Source organism: Panthera onca, chromosome X (assembly GCF_046562875.1).
Source record: "Panthera onca isolate mPanOnc1 chromosome X, mPanOnc1 haplotype 2, whole genome shotgun sequence".
NCBI classification, from domain to species: domain Eukaryota; kingdom Metazoa; phylum Chordata; class Mammalia; order Carnivora; family Felidae; genus Panthera; species Panthera onca.
This window is the reverse complement of record NC_138357.1, coordinates 74,220,074-74,239,542: the sequence shown is the minus strand read 5'-3', so window position 1 is coordinate 74,239,542 and position 19,469 is coordinate 74,220,074. Positions and strand designations below refer to the sequence as shown.

Genomic DNA, 19,469 nt, shown 5'->3' with positions numbered 1-19,469 from the left:
CTCTCTCCCCGTCTCTACTGTAGCATTGAAAAACAACAGCTTCACAACTACAGTAGCTGTGAAAAACAATAGGTTAGCAGCCACCAGAGAGGGCAGAATGGGGTGGAGTTTTACTAGGCTGTGTACTTAGACAATTATCACTATTTGCCCATTTTGAGAGGTCCTGAAAATTCCATTATTAAGAATAGTCTCTCTCCTTACCCAAAGCTCATTCTGTGTAAACAGTGCTGCTATTGGGGCATTTGTCAAAAACAGTTACCTGAAATTTTTAAAAACTGTGGTGGCCTTAAGCAATGTAAAAGTTGGAGTTATCAAGAGGTTGATCAAAGTATTTGGTGTGATATTATGATTTATAAGAAATATATTTTGAGGGGCACCTGGGTGGCTCAGTCGGTTAAGCATCTGACTTCAGCTCAGGTCATGATCTTGTGGTTTGTGAGTTTGAGCCCCACATCGAGCTCTGTGCTGACAGCTCAGAGACTCAGGCCTGTTTCAGATTCTGTGTCTCTCTCTCTCTCTACCACTCCCCTGCTCACATTTTCTCTCTCTCTCTCTCAAAAATAAATTAAAAAAAAATATATATATATATATATGTGTGTGTGTGTGTGTGTGTGTGTGTGTGTGTGTGTTTGATCATTCAGATGACAAAAATACATTTCTCATATATATTTTGTCTTTATCCACAGTTCCTGGCTGACAGCTCCCAAAACACTTGGAATACCAAAGTGATGACAGCCATAAAATTGTCTTTTGTTAGGTTATTAGAATGACTTTTGGACCACACCTAAAAATGGAGACTGATTTCCAGGATAACTAACTATGTGATTAGAGCATTAGAACTTTCATTCTCACTCCCCTGACCTCTGGGTCCCTCTGACCTCTGGGAGGAGAGAGGGGCTGGAGGCTGAATCAATCACCAATGGCCAATGATTTAATCAATCATCCCTAGGTATCCATAAAAACCAAAATGGATGCGGTTCTGGAAACTTCTAGGTTAGTAAATATGTGGAGGAGAAGTGGGGAGAATGGTACACTCAGACAGGGCATGGAAGCCCCACACCCTTTTGCATAATATGCTCTATACATACCTTCCATATGGCTGTTCCTATATTATATCCTTTTATAATAAACCAATAATCTAGAACGTAAAATATTTTAGCTCTGTGAGCCACTCTAGTAAATTAATCAAACCTAAGAAGGGTATTGTGGAAACACTGGTTTATAATCAGTTGGTCAGAAGCACTGGACTTGTGACTGATACCTGAAAGTAGTAGTGTAGTCTTGTACGACTGAACCCTTAACCTGTAGAATCTGGTTTCCAGGTATATAGTGTTGTAATTGAGTTGAATGGTAGGACATCTAGCTGATGTCCAGAGAACTGCTTGTTACTGTGGGGAAACCACTCCCAAAAATAAATTGGAATTGGGTCCAGGAACACAAAACCCTTCATAAAAAAATTAGAGAATGACAATTTGGAAAATGACATGCACAGGGCCTTTGCAAAAGTACAAACTATTCCTAAGAATCTAGAAAGACATGTGCATGCAAAGGAATGTGTGAACACCCCAGGCTGTATCTATGTCCATTAAAGATTTAAGAAGGCCCTAATCTCTCAGTTCTATCTGAACTTGAGGCCCTGAACAAGCAGGGAGAGAATGGCAGGCAGAGTTGTAAACTGACTGGCTGAATGTTGAGGTCATACCATAACACACACCAACAAAGCCCTTCACCAAAGGCTGAGAAACTTGCCGGCTCAAGATATTTCATGGAATCCTTGTCCACTCATTAGCTGGTCACAGAGGTAACCTACAAAAGACCTCAGCAGCTGCACACAACAAAAAATACAGACTTTAATACAGAATTAGCTCAGGAAACCAATAAATAAGCAAACAACAATAGACAGAGCAAACCATGGGCAAAGAGAGATGATCTTATTTCCAGAGTTGTCACATTATATAATATTAATGTACACTTCTCAACAAGAAATGAGGAAACACACAGAGACAGGAAACATTAGCTTATACTCAAAAAATGTAGGGACACCTGGGTGGCTCAGTTGGATAAGCCTCCAACTTTAGCTCAGGTCATGATCTCACAGTTCATGGGTTCAAGTCCTGCATGGGGCTCTGTACTGACAGTTCAGATATTTAGAGCCTGCTTCAGATTCTGTGTCTCCTTCTCTCTCTGCCCCTCCCCGGCTCATGCTCTGTCTCTCTCTCTCAAAAATTAATAAATATTTTTAAAAATTAAAAATGTAATCAACTGAACTGTCCATGATGAAGATATTGGACTTACTAGACAAAGATTTTAAGTTCGTTATTCTTTTTTCTAAATGTTTTTATTATTTATTTTTCAGAGACAGAGTGTAAGTCAAGGAGGGGCAGAGACAGAAGGAGACACAGAATTCAAAGCAGGCTCCAGACTCTGAGGTGTCAGCACAGAGCCCGATGCAGTGTTCAAACCCACGAACCATGAGATCATGACCTGAGCCGAAGTCAGACACTTAACTGACTAAGCCACCCAGGTGCCCCTTAAGTTGGTTATTCTAAATATTTCAAAGAATTAAAGGGAACAATGTCTAAAAAAACTGAATGAGAGAATAAGAACAATGTCTCATCAAATGCAGATATCAACAGAGTTGGAAAATATTTTAAAAGAACCAACTAAAAATTCTATAATTAAAAAATACAATAATAAACATGAGAAATTTACTACAGAAGCTCAATATTTGATTTAGGCAGAATCAGTGAAGTTAAAGACAGGTCAATTAAGATTACCAAGTTTATGTAACAGAAAGAAAAAATGAAGAAATTATCAGAACCTCAGAGACCTAAAAGGCACCATAAATATAACAAATACAGACAATGGGAATCCTACAATAGGAGAGGAAGAAGAAGAAAGAATATTGTCACACTTGATAAAAATAAAACTCATCTTCACTCCCAACAAGCTCAATATAGTTAAAGGAAGATAAAATCACAAATATACACCTAAAAGCATCATAGTCAACTATTGAAAGATAAAGGGAGAGAATCTTTTAAAAAAGAAAAAAAAAAGACTCACCATGAACAAGGAATTCTCAGTAAGATTAACTGCTGAATTTTTCATCAGGAATCATGAAGGATCAGACAGTAAAGGGAATGCTTGGGAGGAGGGAGTGCCTAGGGGACTCAGTTGGTTAAGTGACTGAATCTTGATTTCGGGTCATGTCATGATCTTGCGCTTTGAGGGATTGAGTCCTGCATCGGACTCTGTGCTGACAGTGCAGAGCCTACTTGGGATTCTCTCTCTCTGCCCCTCCCCCACTTGCACATGTGCACTCTCTCTCAAAATAAACTTTTTTTTAAAAAAATCCTTGGGGCAGATTATAAGATATTCTACATCTACCAATATTAACCTCCTAAAAAATAAAGAGGAAATTAAGATAAACAAAAACTGAATTTGTTGCTGGCAAATTTGTCCTACAATCAATCAATCAATCAGTCAGTCAATCAATCAATCAATAAAGGGAGTCTACCAGTCAATAAAGGGAGTCTACCAGGCTAAAATCAAAGAAAACTAAATCAGGAGGTTGAAAGATGGTGTCAGAGTAGGAGGACCCCGGGCTAGTCTCAACCCATGAACACAATGATACAACTATCAAATTATCCCAAACACCCAAGAAATCAACCTGAAGACTGACAGAACAGACTCCAAAACTAAAGGGAGAGAATAAGCCACATGGAAGAAGGTAGGAAGTGTAAAGACATGGTTTCAGGGAGAAAAGGATTATGGGTGCTGTAGAGGGGAGTGAGCCATGGTCACAGAGAAGGGCAAGAGACAGGGAAACACACAGGGGGACACAGAAGAAGAACATTTCTCCAAAGCCATTGACTGGGAAAATGAGAGTGGCTGACTTTCCTGAAATCCTGCAACCAGCAAGCCTCAAAGTCTAGAGTTTTAAATGTCAGCAGTTTTGGTTGAGATAGAGCTGAGAGGGAATGACACTGCTCCTAGAGAGAAGGTAGGCAAAAAGGGGGGAGGTAGACAGCATGGAAAGGCCAATATGAATAAACTCTTGGGATGCACAGTGGGGAGATTACTCATTCTTCTCTGAAAGCTTCCCTGAGAGGCAGCACTCACACAGATGCCTCTCTGGTGACAAAGGAGCTAGCTGGTCCCATTTCCCTTCCTCCCCTCAGCATAAACACAGTCACCTGCAGGAAGCTGCACAGGGCCAAAACAGGCTGCCTAATTTGATTACAATCCCCACACCCCTGAATGCTGTAAGGACTACCCAGCTCAGTCAAGCTTGCTTCAGTCCCAGCATGGTGGTCCCAGCATGTGTCCCCTAGAAGTCCCACACAAGCCCCTGCCCACAACACATCCCTAAAGCATGCAGTTTTAAACGTCAGCAGGCTTGGCAGAAATAGAGCCCAAAGGGAACTGGGCTGTTCCTGGTGAGAAGTCAGGCAAAAAAACACAGAGACAGACAGCATGGAAAGAACAATCTGAAAAACACCTGAGGCACAGAGTGGGAAGATTATGTGCTGTTCTCTGAGTGCTTCCCTAAGAAGCAACATTCAGGGTGACACTTCTCCAGGAATAAAGATGCTGGCTGGAGCCATTTCCCTCCCCTGCACCTCAGGATAAACACAGAGACACATACAGGAGGCAGCTCAGGGCCAACACAGGCTACCTAACTTGCTTACACAAAATCTCAGACCGCTGCACTCTAGCAGGACTACCCTTCTCAGTCAAGCTAGACTTAGTCCCAGCATGATTGGCCCCTTCCCCAAAAGACCAGAAGAAACCCCTGCCCGCACCATGTCTCCTGACCAGAGAGTTCTGCAAAGCCTCAGTTCTAGTGGAAGAAGGATCCAGTCTCTTTTCACAAGCAGACCGGACCATACCTAGTTAAACCTTGTCACATTATGGTCAAGGACCAAACAATGCCCACTGTAGGCAAGGAGAGCCTCTGAAGACAATTGGCCTGAAGGATAGAGCAGTCAAAACACAGAACAGAGTGCATGAGCACATGGCAGAAACACTCCCTGAAGCTCCAGGCTCTGCACACTACATCATCTCTACTTCATAAAGCCATTATTCTCAGGAACAGGAAACAGAACAGACTTTTTTAACACAGAAAAAGACAGAGACTTAGACAAAATGCCAAAATGAAGGAATTTACTACAAATGAAAAACAAGATAAGGCCCTGGCCAGAGATCTAAGCAAAACAGATATAAGTAACATGACTGAGAATTTAAAGCTATAATCATAAGGATACTCACTGGTCTTGAGAAATGAATGGAAGCCATCAAGGAGAATTTTACCTCAGAGAAAAAAAAATTAAAAAAGAATCCAACAGAAATGAACAATGCAGTAACTAAGATTGGAAACAGGCTTGACACAATGAACAGAAGGTTTAAAGAAGAATTATAGAACACAAAAATAGACTTAGAGAACTCAGTGACTCCATCAAATGTAATAATATTCATATTGCAGGAGCCCCTGAAGAAGAAGAAAGAGAAAAGGGGCAGAAAATTTACTAGAGAAAGTAATAAGTGAAAATGTCACTAATCTGGGGAAGGAAACAGACATCTGGATCCTGGAGGCATAAAGAACTCCCATCAAAATCAACAAAGGCAGGCCAACACCAACACATAATGTAATTAAATTGACAAAATATAGTGATGGGGAAAAAGTCTTAAAAGCAGAAAGACAAAGTAAGTCCCTAATTTACAAGAGAGGACACATGAGGTTAGCTGCAGCTCTCTCAACAGAAATTTGGCAAGCCGGAAGGCAGTGGCATGATATATTCAACGTGCTGAGTGGAAAAAAATCTACAGCCAAGAATACTCTATCCAGCAAGGCTATCATTCAGAATAGAAAGACAGATAAAGAGTTTCCCAGAAAACCAAAAACTAAAGGAGTTCATGACCACTAAACCCAAACTGCAAGCAATATTACAGGAAATTCTTTGAGAGGAACGAATAGAATAAAAGTGACAAAGATAAAAAAGGATCAGAGAAAATCTCTAGAAACAATGAAAAACAAGTAATAAAGTAGCACCAAATACAAATCTATCAACAATTACTCTGAATGTAAATAGAGTAAATGCTCCAATCAAAACACACAGGGTGGGGCGCCTGGGTGGCGCAGTCGGTTAAGCGTCCGACTTCAGCCAGGTCACGATCTCGCGGTCTGTGAGTTCGAGCCCCGCGTCAGGCTCTGGGCTGATGGCTCGGAGCCTGGAGCCTGTTTCCGATTCTGTGTCTCCCTCTCTCTCTGCCCCTCCCCCGTTCATGCTCTGTCTCTCTCTGTCCCAAAAATAAATAAAAAACGTTGAAAAAAAAAAATAAAAAAAAAAACACACAGGGTGTCAGAAAGGAAAAAAAAAAAAAAAAAACTAGATCCATTTATATGAGGCATACAGGACACTCACTAGAGATCTAATGACACCAGCAGATTGAAAGTAAGGAGATGGAGAAACATTCATCATTCAAATGGAAATCAAAATAAAGCCAGTGTAGCAATATATATATATTGGACAAGCTAGACTTTAAAACAAAGAATGCAACAAGAGAAAAAAGGGCATGATATAGTCATAAAAGGAACAATGCAACAACAAAATCTAACAACTATAGATGTTCATACACTCAAAATGGGAGTGCCCAAATATATAAAACAATTACTAATAAACATAAAGGAACCAATTGATAATAATACATAACAGTAGGGAATGTTTACACACCATTTACATCAAGAGGAAAATCATCTAAACAAAATCAACAAGGAAACTGGCTTTGAATAACAGACTGGACCAGATGGACTTAACAGATACATTAAGAATATTCCAACCTAAAACAACAAAATACACATTCTTTTCAAGTGCACATGGGACATGCTCCAAAAGAGATTACATACTAAGTCACAAATCAATACACAACAAATACAAAAAGACTGAGATCACACCATGCATTTTTTTTTTTGATGACAATGCCATAAAACTTGAAGTCAACCACAAGAAAAAATCTGGAAAGACCACAAATACATGGAAATTAAAAGATACTAAATACAGGATGGGTCAACCAGAAAATCAAAGAATAAACAAACAAACAAACAAAAAACATGGAAAGAAATGTGTGAAAACACAATGGTCCAAAACCTTTGGGATGCAGCAAAAGTGGTCCTAAGAGGGAAGCATATAGCAATACATGCCTATCTTAAGGGGCAACAAAAATTTCAAATAAACAACCTAAGATAAACCTAAAGAAGCTAGAAAAACAACAATAAATGATACCTAAAGCTAGCAGAAGGAAAGAAGTAATGAAGATTAGAGCAGAAACAAATGATATAGAAACTAAAAAAACAATAGGAAAAAATCAATAAAACCAAGAGTAGGTTCTTTGAAAAAAACTAATAAAATTGATAAACTGCTAGCCAGACTTACCAAAAAGCAAAAAGAAAGGACCCAAATAAATAAAATCACAAATGGGAAAGGAAAATAACAACAAACATCACAGAAATACAAACAATTGTAATAGAATATTAAAAAAAAACTATATAGTAAATAATTGGACTACCTGGAAGAAATGGATAACTTCGTAGAAATACATAGGGGCGCTTGGGTGGCTCAGTCGGTTAAGCATCCAACTTCGGCTCAGGTTAGGATCTCACGGTTTGTGGGTTTGAGACCCGCGACACGCTCTGTGCTGACAGCTCAGAGCCTGGAGCCTGCTTCAGATTCTGTGTCTCCCTCTCTCGCTGACCCTCCCCCACTTGCGCTCTCTTTCTCTCTCTCGCAAAAATAAATAAAGCATTAAAGAGTTTTAAAAAAAATTTTAACGTTATTATTGACAGAAAGAGAGAGGGGCAACAAGTGGGGGAGGGGCAGCAAGTGAGGGAGACACAGAATCTGAAGCAGGCTCCAGGCTCTGAGCTGTCAGCACAGAGCCAGATGCAGAGCTCAAACTCACCAACTGTGAGATCATGACCTGAGCTGAAGTCGATGCCTAACCGACTGAGCCACCCGAGTGCCCCTAAAAAAACTTTTTAAAGAAATATATAAAGTAGCAAAACTGAAACAAGAAAAAATAGAAAACGTGAAGAAATTGAATCAGTAATGAAAAATTTCCCAACAAAAGAAAGTGCAAGGGCAGCTGGCTTAACAGGCAAATTCTCCCAAACATTTAAAGACAACTTAATAAAAACAGAGACTGCGGCCCCTCACCTCTGGCAACATGGCGCTATGAGCGGTGTAGAGCATTTGGTCTAAGGCCTGCAGCCTGCGGGCCTGCCTGCCGCGGCCCTGGGGGCTGAGGGCGGGTGCCCTCCGGATGTTTCGCACGGGCTCCGCTCTGCTGTCTGTGCGTAAATTCACAGACAAACATGAGTGGATAATAACAGAAAATGGTATTGGAACAGTGGGAATCAGCAATTTTGCACAGGAAGCTTTGGGAGATGTTGTTTACTGTAGTCTGCCTGAAGTTGGGACAAAATTGAAGCAAGAGGAGTTTGGTGCTTTGGAAAGTGTGAAAGCTGCTAGTGAACTCTATTCTCCTCTATCAGGAGAAGTAACTGAAATTAATGAAGCTCTTGCAGAAAATCCAGGACTTGTCAACAAATCTTGTTATGAAGATGGTTGGCTGATCAAGAAAACACTCAGTAATCCTTCAGAACTGGATGAATTGATGAGTGAAGAAGCATATGAGAAATACATAAAATCTATTGAGGAGTAAAAATGGAACCCCTAAATAAACTATTATGAAACAACTTAATCTAGCATAGTTGTTTTAAATTAGTGGTGCACAGAGGATTTAAAATGGCAACTTTTAGCAATACCAGTGCAAAAAGAAACTACTTGCAACAATGTTAATGAAAGAAAACACCCCTTAACTTTCTAACGATTGCAGATAAACACAATATGTATCTTTTTTGCAACACCCTATGATTTTTAGGCTAGGCTCCAGTTATAATATTCAGAATCCTGAAATTATCTGTGGTTAAAAATTAGTTATAAAAACTATGTAATTCAAGGATAACACTGTCATCTTAAACTTTTGGGAATTTTCACTTGCTCACATCTATCCCTGGATTGGGATCAAAATACTTAAATGATCTGTCCATTGGAAATAAATGGCAGTGGAGAAAGGTTGTTAGTTGTATAGTGTCAGATAAAGAACAATATTATCTTAATTTTGTAATATACTGTGCTTGTTGGTGCTATTTTTATATGGTGAAGCAACAGCCTTGCAGGAAGATAAATAGTTTAATAATAAAACATTTAACTTAAAAAAAAAAAAAACAGAGAGGGAAGCAAACCATAAGAGACCCTTAAAAAAAGAGAGAGAGAGAGAAAAAACTGAGGGTTGCTGGAAGAGAGGTGGGTGGGGGGATAGGCTAAATAGGTGATGGACATTAAAGTGGGCGTTTGTTGGGATGAGCACTGGGTATTATATGTAAGCGATGAATCACTGAGTTCTACTCCTGAAACCAACAGTATGTTAATTAATTTGTATTTTAAAAACTAAATAAAATAGGCGCGCCTGGGTGGCTCAGTCAGTTAAGCGTCAGACTTCGGCTCAGGTCACGATCTCGCGGTCCATGAGTTCGAGCCTCGCGTCAGGCTCTGGGCTGATGGCTCAGAGCCTGGAGCCTGCTTCCGATTCTGTGTCTTCCTTTCTCTCTGCCCCTCCCCCATTCATGCTCTGTCTCTCTCTGTCCCAAAAATAAATAAACGTTAAAAAAAAAAACTAAATAAAATAAATAAAGAAGACTTCATACTTTCCTTTTCAAACTATTCCAAAAAATAGAAAAGGAAGTAAATCTTCCAAATTCATAGTAAAAAGCAGGCATAATCCTCATACAAAAGTCACATAAAGATTACACAAAAAAAAGGAACTCCAAGCCAATACTTCTGATGAACATGGATGCAAAAATTCTCTATAAAATACTAGCAAACCAAATCCAACAATATATTAAAAATAATCGTGGGGTGCCCGGGTGGCTCAGTCGGTTAAGCGTCCGACTTCAGCTCAGGTCACGATCTTGCGGTCCGTGAGTTCGAGCCCCGCGTCGGGCTCTGGGCTGATGGCCCAGAGCCTGGAGCCTGCTTCCGATTCTGTGTCTCCCTCTCTCTCTGCCCCTCCCCTGTTCATACTCTGTCTCTCTCTCTGTCTCAAAAATAAATAAACGTAAAAAAAAAATTTTAAAAAAAATTTAAAAAAATCGTTAACCATGATAATGTGGGTTTCAAGGGTGGTTCAATATTCACAAATAAATCACTGTGATACATGACATTAATAAAAGAAAGGACAAGAACCATATGATTGCTTCAATAGAAGGACAAATAGCATTTGACAAAGTACAACATTCACTCATGAAAAAGACCCTCAACAATGTAGGTTTACAAGACACATACCTCAAAATAATAAAGGCCATATAAGAAAACCACAGCTAATATCATCAATGGGGAAAAACTGAGAGCTTTTCTTCTACAGTCAAGAACTAGACAGGGACATCCACTATCACCACTGTCACTTAAAATAGTACTGGAATTCCTAGCAAGCAGGCAATAAAAATAAAGAAAGGGCATCCAAATAGGCAAGGAAGAAATCCAACTTTCAGTATATGTAGATATGTAGATACATATGTAGTATATGTAGACTCAATCAAAAACTTGCAAGATCTGATACACAAATTCAATAAGGTCACAAGATACAAAATTAAAAAAAACCTGTTGCATTTCTATTTATCAGTAATGAAGAAGCAAAAAGAGAAATTCAGGAATCAATCACATTTGCAACTGCACCAAAGACCATAGGATACCTAGGAATAAACCTAACCAAAGAGGTGAAGGAAGTGTAATCTGAAAACTGTCAAACACTGATGAAAGAAATTGAAGAAGATACAAATAAATGGAAAATCATTCCATGATTATGGACTGGAAGTACAAATATTATTAAATTTTCTATACTACCCAAAGGAATCTACACATTTAATGCAATCCCTATCAAAATACCACCAGTATTTTTCACAAAGCTAGAACAAACAATCTTAAAATTTACATAGAACTACAAAAGGCTCCAAATACCCAAAGTTACCTTGAAAAGGAAAAGCAATGCTGGAGGCATCACAAATCTAGACTTCAAATTATATTACAAAGCTGTAGAGATCAAGACACTGTGGTACTAGCACAATAAACGACACAATGGAACATAATAGATATCTCAGAAATAAACTCCAAACTCTATGGTCAATTAATCTCCAACAAAGCAGGAATGAATATCCAATGTGAAAAAGAGAGTCTCTTCAAAAATTAATTCTGGGAAAACTGGATAGAGACATGCAAAAGAATGAAGCTGGACCACTATCTTACACCATCTACAAAAATAAATTGAAAATGGATGAAAAACCAAAATGTGAGACAGGAAACCATCAAAATCCTAGAGGAAAACACAAGCAGTAAACTATATGACATCAACCCTAGAAAGTTCTTTCTAGATACATCTCCTGAGGCAAGGGAAACAAAAGCAAGAATAAATTATTAGAACTTCATAAAAAAAAAAAAAAAAAAAAAAAAACTTCTGCACAGTGAAGGAAACAATCAACAAAACCAAAAAGCTTTTCTTCTACAGTCAATAACTAGACAGGGACATCCACTATCCTACAGAATGAGAGAAGATACCAGCAAATAACATGTGATAAAAGGTAAGTAACCGAAATATATAAGGAACTTATAAAACTCAACATGCAAAAATCTAATAATCCAATTAAAAATCTGAAGAAGACAGGAACAGACATTTTTCCAAAGAAGACACACAGATAACCAAGAGACACGTGAAAAGATGCTCAACATCATTCATCATCAGGGATAGCATATCAAAACTACAATGAGATATCACCTTATACCTGCTGGAATGACTAAAATCAACAACACAAGAAACCACAGGTGTTGATGAGAACGTGGAGAAAGGGGAACCCTCTTGCACTCTAGGTGCCAATGCAAACTGCTGCAGCCACTCTAGAAAACAGTATGGAGGTTCTTTAAGAGGTTGAAAATAAAACTCCCCAAAGATCCAACAACTGCACTACTAGGTACTACCAAAGAATACACAAATACTAATTCAAAGGGATACATGTACCTCAATCTTTATGGCAGCATAATCTACACAGCCAATTATAAAAATAGTCCAAATGTCTCTTGACTGATGAATGGATAAAGAGAAGAGGTGGTATATATATACAATGATATTACTTAGCCACCTAAAAGAATAAAATCTTGCCATTTGCAATGATGTGGATGGAGCTAGAGTATATTATGCAAAGCAAAATAAGTCAGAGAAAGACAAATACCATATGATTTCACACATATGTGTAATCTAAGAAACACAGCAATCATAGGGGAAATAAAAGAGGGAGAGAGTCAAACCAAGAAACAGAAACCTAACTATAGAGAACAAATTGATGGTTACCAGAGGGGAGGTGGGTGAGGGAATGGGTTAAAGAGTGATGGGAATTAATGAATGCACTTATTGTGATGAGCACCAGGTTTATTGAATCACTAAATTGTACACATGAAACTAACATTTTACTGTATGTTAACTAGCTGAAGTTTAAATAAAAACTTAAAGAAAAAACAAAAAACACTAAATCATAACTCGATCCACACAAAGAAATAAATGGTACCAGGAAAGGAAATACACAAGCAAATATAGAAGACAGAATAAATACATTTGATTTGTAATTCATTTCCTCTTATATATGTTCAAAAGAAAACTGTATATCAATAATTATAAAATTATATTTATGGAATTATAATGTATAAATTATAATTTGTATGAATATACAGATACAAAGGAAAGGGGAGGTAAGTTACCTATATGGAGAAAAGATTTTATACACAATTGGAACTGATATTAATCTGCTACACATTGTATCATTAAGATACTAATTGTAATTCTGATGACAACCACTAAGAAAATAGCTAAAAATATATAGTAAATCGAACTAACCTAAAGAGTCTACTAGAAAATCAACTTTACACAAAGGAAAACAATAGTATTAGAACAGAGGAACAAAATATATATGAGGCATACAGAAAATAAATAGCAAATTGCCAGATGTAAATCCTAACTTGTCTGTATTAATTTAAACATGAATATAGTAAAAACCCCAATCAAAACCAGGGAGTGATAGAATAGATTTAAAAGTGACTACAGAGGAGGAGTTAAGATGGTGGAATAGTAAGGGGACTCTGGGCTTGTCTCATCCCTTGAACACAGCTAGATCAACATCAAACCATTTTGAAAACTTAGGAAATTGATCTGAGGATTAGAACAATCTGCATAATTTGAGGGAGGGAATGCAGGTATGCAGGTATGCAGTGAGGATTGGTGAATTGCTGGGGAGATCTGTGGTACCACAGAGAGGAAGGAGCCATTGTCACTGAGAGAAGAAACACAGAGCTGGAGAGAGAACAGCACATGCAATTTGCATAAGAAAGCACTACCCCAGAGGGCAGCTAGATAGAAAGAGTGAAAACATGCACTGGTGCCTGCACAAGAAAACTGTTCCCAATACCACTGACAGGGGAAAAAGGAGAGGGTTTCAATACTGCTTTTTTTTTTTTTTTTTTTAATAAACAGCAGAGCACAGAGTCGGAATTTTCAGAGGTCAGCCCCTGGTGGTGCTCCAGGGAAGAAACAGAGCAGAGCCCAGTAAAGAGGCAGCATGGTCTGAGGATACCCTGGGTTGCACTGGGAGAAGCAGTTTCCTCTGCTTGGAGTGCATTTGGTAGAGGTGATACAGTGGCTCCATGGGCAAAAGACCTGGCAGGCACCATCAAACTGCCACATTCACCCATACAAAAAACAAACACAGTGGCTGAAGGCAGCAAACCCTGGCACTGGCTGTATGTTGTGAATTACTATAAATTCTAAGCCTGTGCTCACTGGTACCAGCGTTTCCTGGAACAAGTTTGTCCTGGCCACAGTGCAGTGAAACCCTCCCCCAGAAGATAACTATAGGTCAGAACCTTGGGGATCTCTGAAGTGTGGGGTTTTGAAACACAGCCTCACATGAGATAAAACTCTAGAGGAAGGTTACACCTGGTAGGCAGAGAGTTGGGACACAGACAAAGGGAAAGTGGGGACCAGCACAAACCCCTTCAAAGAGGGGGTTTTCTCTTTTCTCCTTTTTTTCTATCAAGATACTCCAAAAGAACACCAAACCACACCAAGGATCTAGCTTCCTTTATTTGATTTTTTAACTTTTTTTGAAAATTTTTTTTAATGTTTATTTAGTTTTGAGAGACAGAGAAACAGAACCTGACTGGGTGAGGAGCAGAGAGGGAGACACAGAATCTGAAGCAGGCTCCAGTCTCTGAGCTGTCAGCACAGAGCCCGACGCAGGGCTCGAACCCACGAACTGTGAGATCATGACCTGAGCCGAAGTCGGATGCTTAACCAACTGAGCCGCCCAGGCACCCCTTTTTTTAACTTTTTAATTTTTATTTCATTCTATTATTATTGTTGATGTTGTTTCCTCCAAAATGACAAGATGGAGGAATTTACCTCTAAAGAAAGAACAGGGAGGGGCGCCTGGGTGGCTCAGTCAGTTAGTTGGGTGTCCAACTTTGGCTCAGGTCATAATCTCGAGGCTTGTGGTTTCGAGCCTCACGTGGGACTCTGTGCTGACAGCTCAGAGCCTGGAGCCTGCGTCGGATTCTGTGTCTCTCTTTGACCCTTCCCCACTCATGCTCTGTCTCTTTCTCAAAAATAAACATTAAAATTTTGTGCTTTAAAAAAAAAAAACAAAACAAAGAACAGGGAGAAAGAAAGCCAGAGATTTAATCAATGCAGATATAAGATACCTGAAATTAGAATTTAAAACAGTGATTATAAGGATACTAGCTGGACATTAAAAAGCATAAAACATGAGATTCAACACGGAAGATGGCAGTGTGGGAGGACTGGGTTCACCTCATCCTACTGATCACTTAGATTCCACCCACATCTGCCTAAATAACCCAGAAAACCGCCAGAAGACTAGCAGAATGGATACTCTGGAGCCAAGTGTAGACAAGAGGCCCATGGAAGAGGGTAGGAAGGGCTGAGAAGTGGTGTGCGCTAAACGGAATGGAGGGAGGGAGGCAGAGCGGTGGAGGGGCAGCCTGCCCAACAACACAGAGCCCCTGAAGTCTGGATTGCAATAGTGGAGGGGCCAGACTCTATGAGTTCTGACAGCCAGTGGGACTTAACATCTGGAATGTTAAAAGTCAACAGCTCTGCTCAGAGAGTGGGAGAGCAAGAGGACACAGGGAGGAAGAGTTGTTGAACCCTGGAAGACAGAGCTCAGCTCAGCAGGGAATAAAGGCATGGCAACTGCCATCTCCCTCTCCCATCCCCCAGCTGAAATTCCAAAGAGAACCAGGTCCCTTCACCAAACTTGCTTGCACCCCACAAACACCCAACACTGTGCCTCTGTGGATCCATCCCTCCTACAGGTCTGCCTCCCTCCTGGTGCTGCAGGGCCACTCTCAAAGGGGACCACTGACAGCAAAGCAAACTAAACCTGCCTCTCCTGCCCCTGTGCACCTTGCAGATCCACACTGGCTAATATGCCAGATCCCATCAAAGCAGCACCACAAGTCTGGCAGTGTGCAAGTAGCCCAGACAGGGGTCACACCATTCCACAGTGAGTCCTGCCTCTGGGAAAGGGGAAGATAAGGTACACACCAGTCTGACTGTGGCCCCAACAGTGGGCTGGGGTCAGACACTGGGTCTAACTGCGGCCCTGCCCACCAACACAAGTTACTCTGGACAGCATGGGGAAGTGCCCTGCAGTTTGAAGCCTCAAAAAAAAAAAAAAAAAAAAAACAAAAACTCCAGGAATAAGCAAGAGCTAACGAATTGATCAAAACTGATTTAAGCAATATAACAGAATAAGAATTTAGAATAATAGCCATTAAATTAATCACTGAGCTTGAAAAAAGTATAGAGGACAGCAGAGAATCTGTTGCTACAGAGATCAAGGGATGAAGAAATAGTCGTGAGGAGCTAAAAAAATGCTATAAATAAAGTGCAAAATAAAATAGAGGTGGCAATAGCATGGATTGAAGAGGCAGAGGAGAGAATAGGTGAATTAGAAACTAAAATTAGGGAAAAAGAGAAAGCTGAGAAAAAGAGAGAAAAAAAATTCAGGAAAATGAGGGGAGAATTAGAGAACTAAGTGATGCAATAAAACGGAACAATATCTGTAAAATAGAATTCCAGAAGAGGAAGAGAGAGAGAAAGGGGCTGAAGGTGTACTTGAACAAATCATAGGTAAGAACCTCCCTGATCTGGGAAAGGAAACAGACATTGAAATCCAAGAGGCACAGAGAAGTCCCTTTAGACATCACATGAATCGATCTTCTGCACAACATATCATAGTGAAACTGACAAGATGCAAGGATAAAGAGAAAATTCTAAAAGCAGCTAGGGATACACAGGCTCTAACTCATAAAGGGAGACCTGGCAGATTTATCTACTGAAACTTGGCAGCCCAGAAAGGAATGGCAGGAAATCTTCAATATGATGAACAGAAAAAATATGCAGCTGAGAATCCCTTATCGAGCAAGTGTGTCATTCAGAATAGAAGGAGAGATAAAGGTCTTCCCAAACAAAAACTGAAGGAATTCGTCACCACTAAACCATGCCTACAAGAGATCCTAAGGGGGATTCTGTGAGTGAAATATTGCAAGGACCAAAAAGTACCAGAGACATCACCACAAGCATGAAAACTACAAATATCACAATGACTCTAAACCCATATCTTTCTATAATAACACTGAATGCAAATGTAATAAATGCTCCAACCAAAAGACATAGGGTATCAGAATGGATTAAAAAAAACAGCTATTGCTGTCTACAAGAGACTCATTGTAGACCTGAGGACACCTTCAGATTGAAAGTAAGGGGATAGAGAACTATCTATCCTGCTACTGGAAGTCAAAAGAAAGCTGGAGTAGCCATACTTATATCAGACAAACTAGACTTTAAATTAAAGGCTGAAACAAGAGATGAAGAAGGGCATTATATAATAAATACAGGGTCCATCCATCAGGAAGAGCTAACAATTATAAATGTCTATGTGCCAAATATGGGAGCACCCAAATATATAAAACGATTCATCACAGACATAAGCAACCTTATTGATAAGAATGTGGTAATTGCAGGGGACTTTAATACTCCACTTACAACATTGAATAGATCATCTAGACACAGGATCAATACAGAAACTAGGGCCCTGAATGATACACTGGATCAGATGGACTTGACAGATATATTTAGAACTCTGCATCCCAAAGCAACAGAATATACTTTCTTCTCGAATGCACATGGAACATTCTCCAAGATAGATCACATATTGGGTCACAAAACAGCCCTTCATAAGTATAAAAAAAGTTGAGATCACACCATGCACACTTTCAGACCACAATGCTATGAAACTTGAAATCAACCACAGGAAAAAGTCTGAAAAACCTCCAAAAGCATGGAGGTTAAAGAACACCCTACTAAAGAATGAATTGGTAAACCAGACAATTAGAGAAGAAATTAAAAAAATACATGGAAACAAATGAAAATGAAAATACAACAATCCCAAAGCTTTGGGATGCAGTAAAGACAGTCCTGAGAGAAAAATTGCGATCCAGGCCTATCCCAAGAAACAAGAAAAATCCCAAACACAAAATCTAACAGCACACCTAAAGGAAATAGAAGCAGAACAGCAAAGAGACCCCGAACACAGCAGAAGAAGAGGAATAAGAAAGATCAGAGCAGAAATAAACAATATAGAATCTAAAAAAATTGTAAAGCAGATCAATGAAACAAAGAGTTGGTTTTTTGAAAAAATAAACAAAATTGATAAACCTCTAGCCAGGCTTCTCAACAAGAAAAGGGAGAGAACCCAAATAAATAAAATCATGAATGAAAATGGAATGATTAGAACCAATCCCTCAGAAATACAAGCAATTACCAGGGAATACTATGAAAAATTATATACCAACAAACTGGACGACCTGGAAGAAATGGACAAATTCCTAAGCACCCACACACCTCCAAAACTCAAACAGGAAGAAATAGAAAGCTTGAACAGACCCATAACCAGTGAAGATATTGAATCGGTTATCAAAAATGTCCCAACAAATAAGAGTCCAGGACCAGATGGCTTCCCAGGGGAGTTCTACCAGACATTTAGAGCCGAGATAATACCTATCCTTCTCAAGATTTTCCAAAAAATAGAAAGGGAAGGAAAACTTCAAGATTGATTCTATGAAGCCAGCATTACTTTGGTTCCTAAACCAGACAGAGACCCAGTAAAAAAATGAGAACTACAAACCAATATCCCTGATGAATATGGACGCAAAAATTCTCAATAAGATACTAGCAAATCAAATTCAACAGCATATAAAAAGAATTATTCACCATGATCAAGTGGGATTCATTTCTGAGCTGCTGGCTGGTTCAACATTCGCAAATCAATCAATGTGATACATCACATTAATAAAAGAAAAGTTTACAACCATATGATCCTGTCAATCGATGCAGAAAAAGCATTTAACAAAATTCAGCATCATTTCTTAATAAAAACCCTCAAGAAAGTTGGGATAGAAGGAACATACTTAAACATCATAAAAGCCATTTATGAAAACCCCAAAGCTGATATCATCCTCAATGGGGAAAAACTGAGAGCTTTCTTCCTGAGATCAGGAATACGACACTGATGTCCACTCTCACCGCTGTTGTTTAACATAGTGTTAGAAGTTCTAGCATCAGCAATCAGACAAAAAAAGGAAATCAAAGACATCAAAATTGACAAAGATGAAGTTAAGCTTTTACTTTTTGCATATGACATGAGATTATACATGGAAAACCCAATAGACTCCACCAAAAGTGTGCTAGAAATGATACATGAATTCAGCAAAGTCACAGGATACAAAATCAATGTACAGAAATCAGTTGCATTCTTATACAATAATAATGTAGCAACAGAAAGACAAATAAAGAAATGGATGCCATTCACAATTGCATCAAGAAGCATAAAATACCTAGGAATAAACCTAACCAAAGATGTAAAAGATCTGTATGCTGAAAACTATAGAAAGCTTATGAAGGAAATTGAAGAAGATATAAAGAAATGGAAAAATATTCCGTGCTCATGGATTGGAAGAATAAATATTGTTAAAATGTCAATACTACCCAAGCTATCTACATATTCAATGCAATCCCAATCAAGTTTGCAACAGCATTCTTCTCAAAGCTAGAACAAGCAGATCCACCTCTTAAGATGGCGGCGTAGGAGGACGCGGGGCTCACAGCGCGTCCTGCCGATCACTTAGATTCCACCTACACCTGCCTAAAGAACCCAGAAAACCACCAGAGGATTAGCAGAAGGGAGTCTCCGGAGTCAAGCGCAGACTAGAGGCCCACGGAAGAGGGTAGGA

General features: G+C 39.2%; 1 protein-coding gene and 1 pseudogene across 8 annotated transcripts in view; one reads left to right on the top strand and one right to left on the bottom strand.

Moving 5' to 3' along the window:
- Nucleotides 1-19,469, bottom strand: part of OPHN1 (oligophrenin 1) — a 600,363-nt gene that overhangs the window by 413,831 nt on the left and 167,063 nt on the right. The gene's annotated exons all lie outside the window — the stretch shown is intronic.
- On the top strand, nt 8,224-8,760 carry LOC145713519 (glycine cleavage system H protein, mitochondrial pseudogene; annotated as a pseudogene).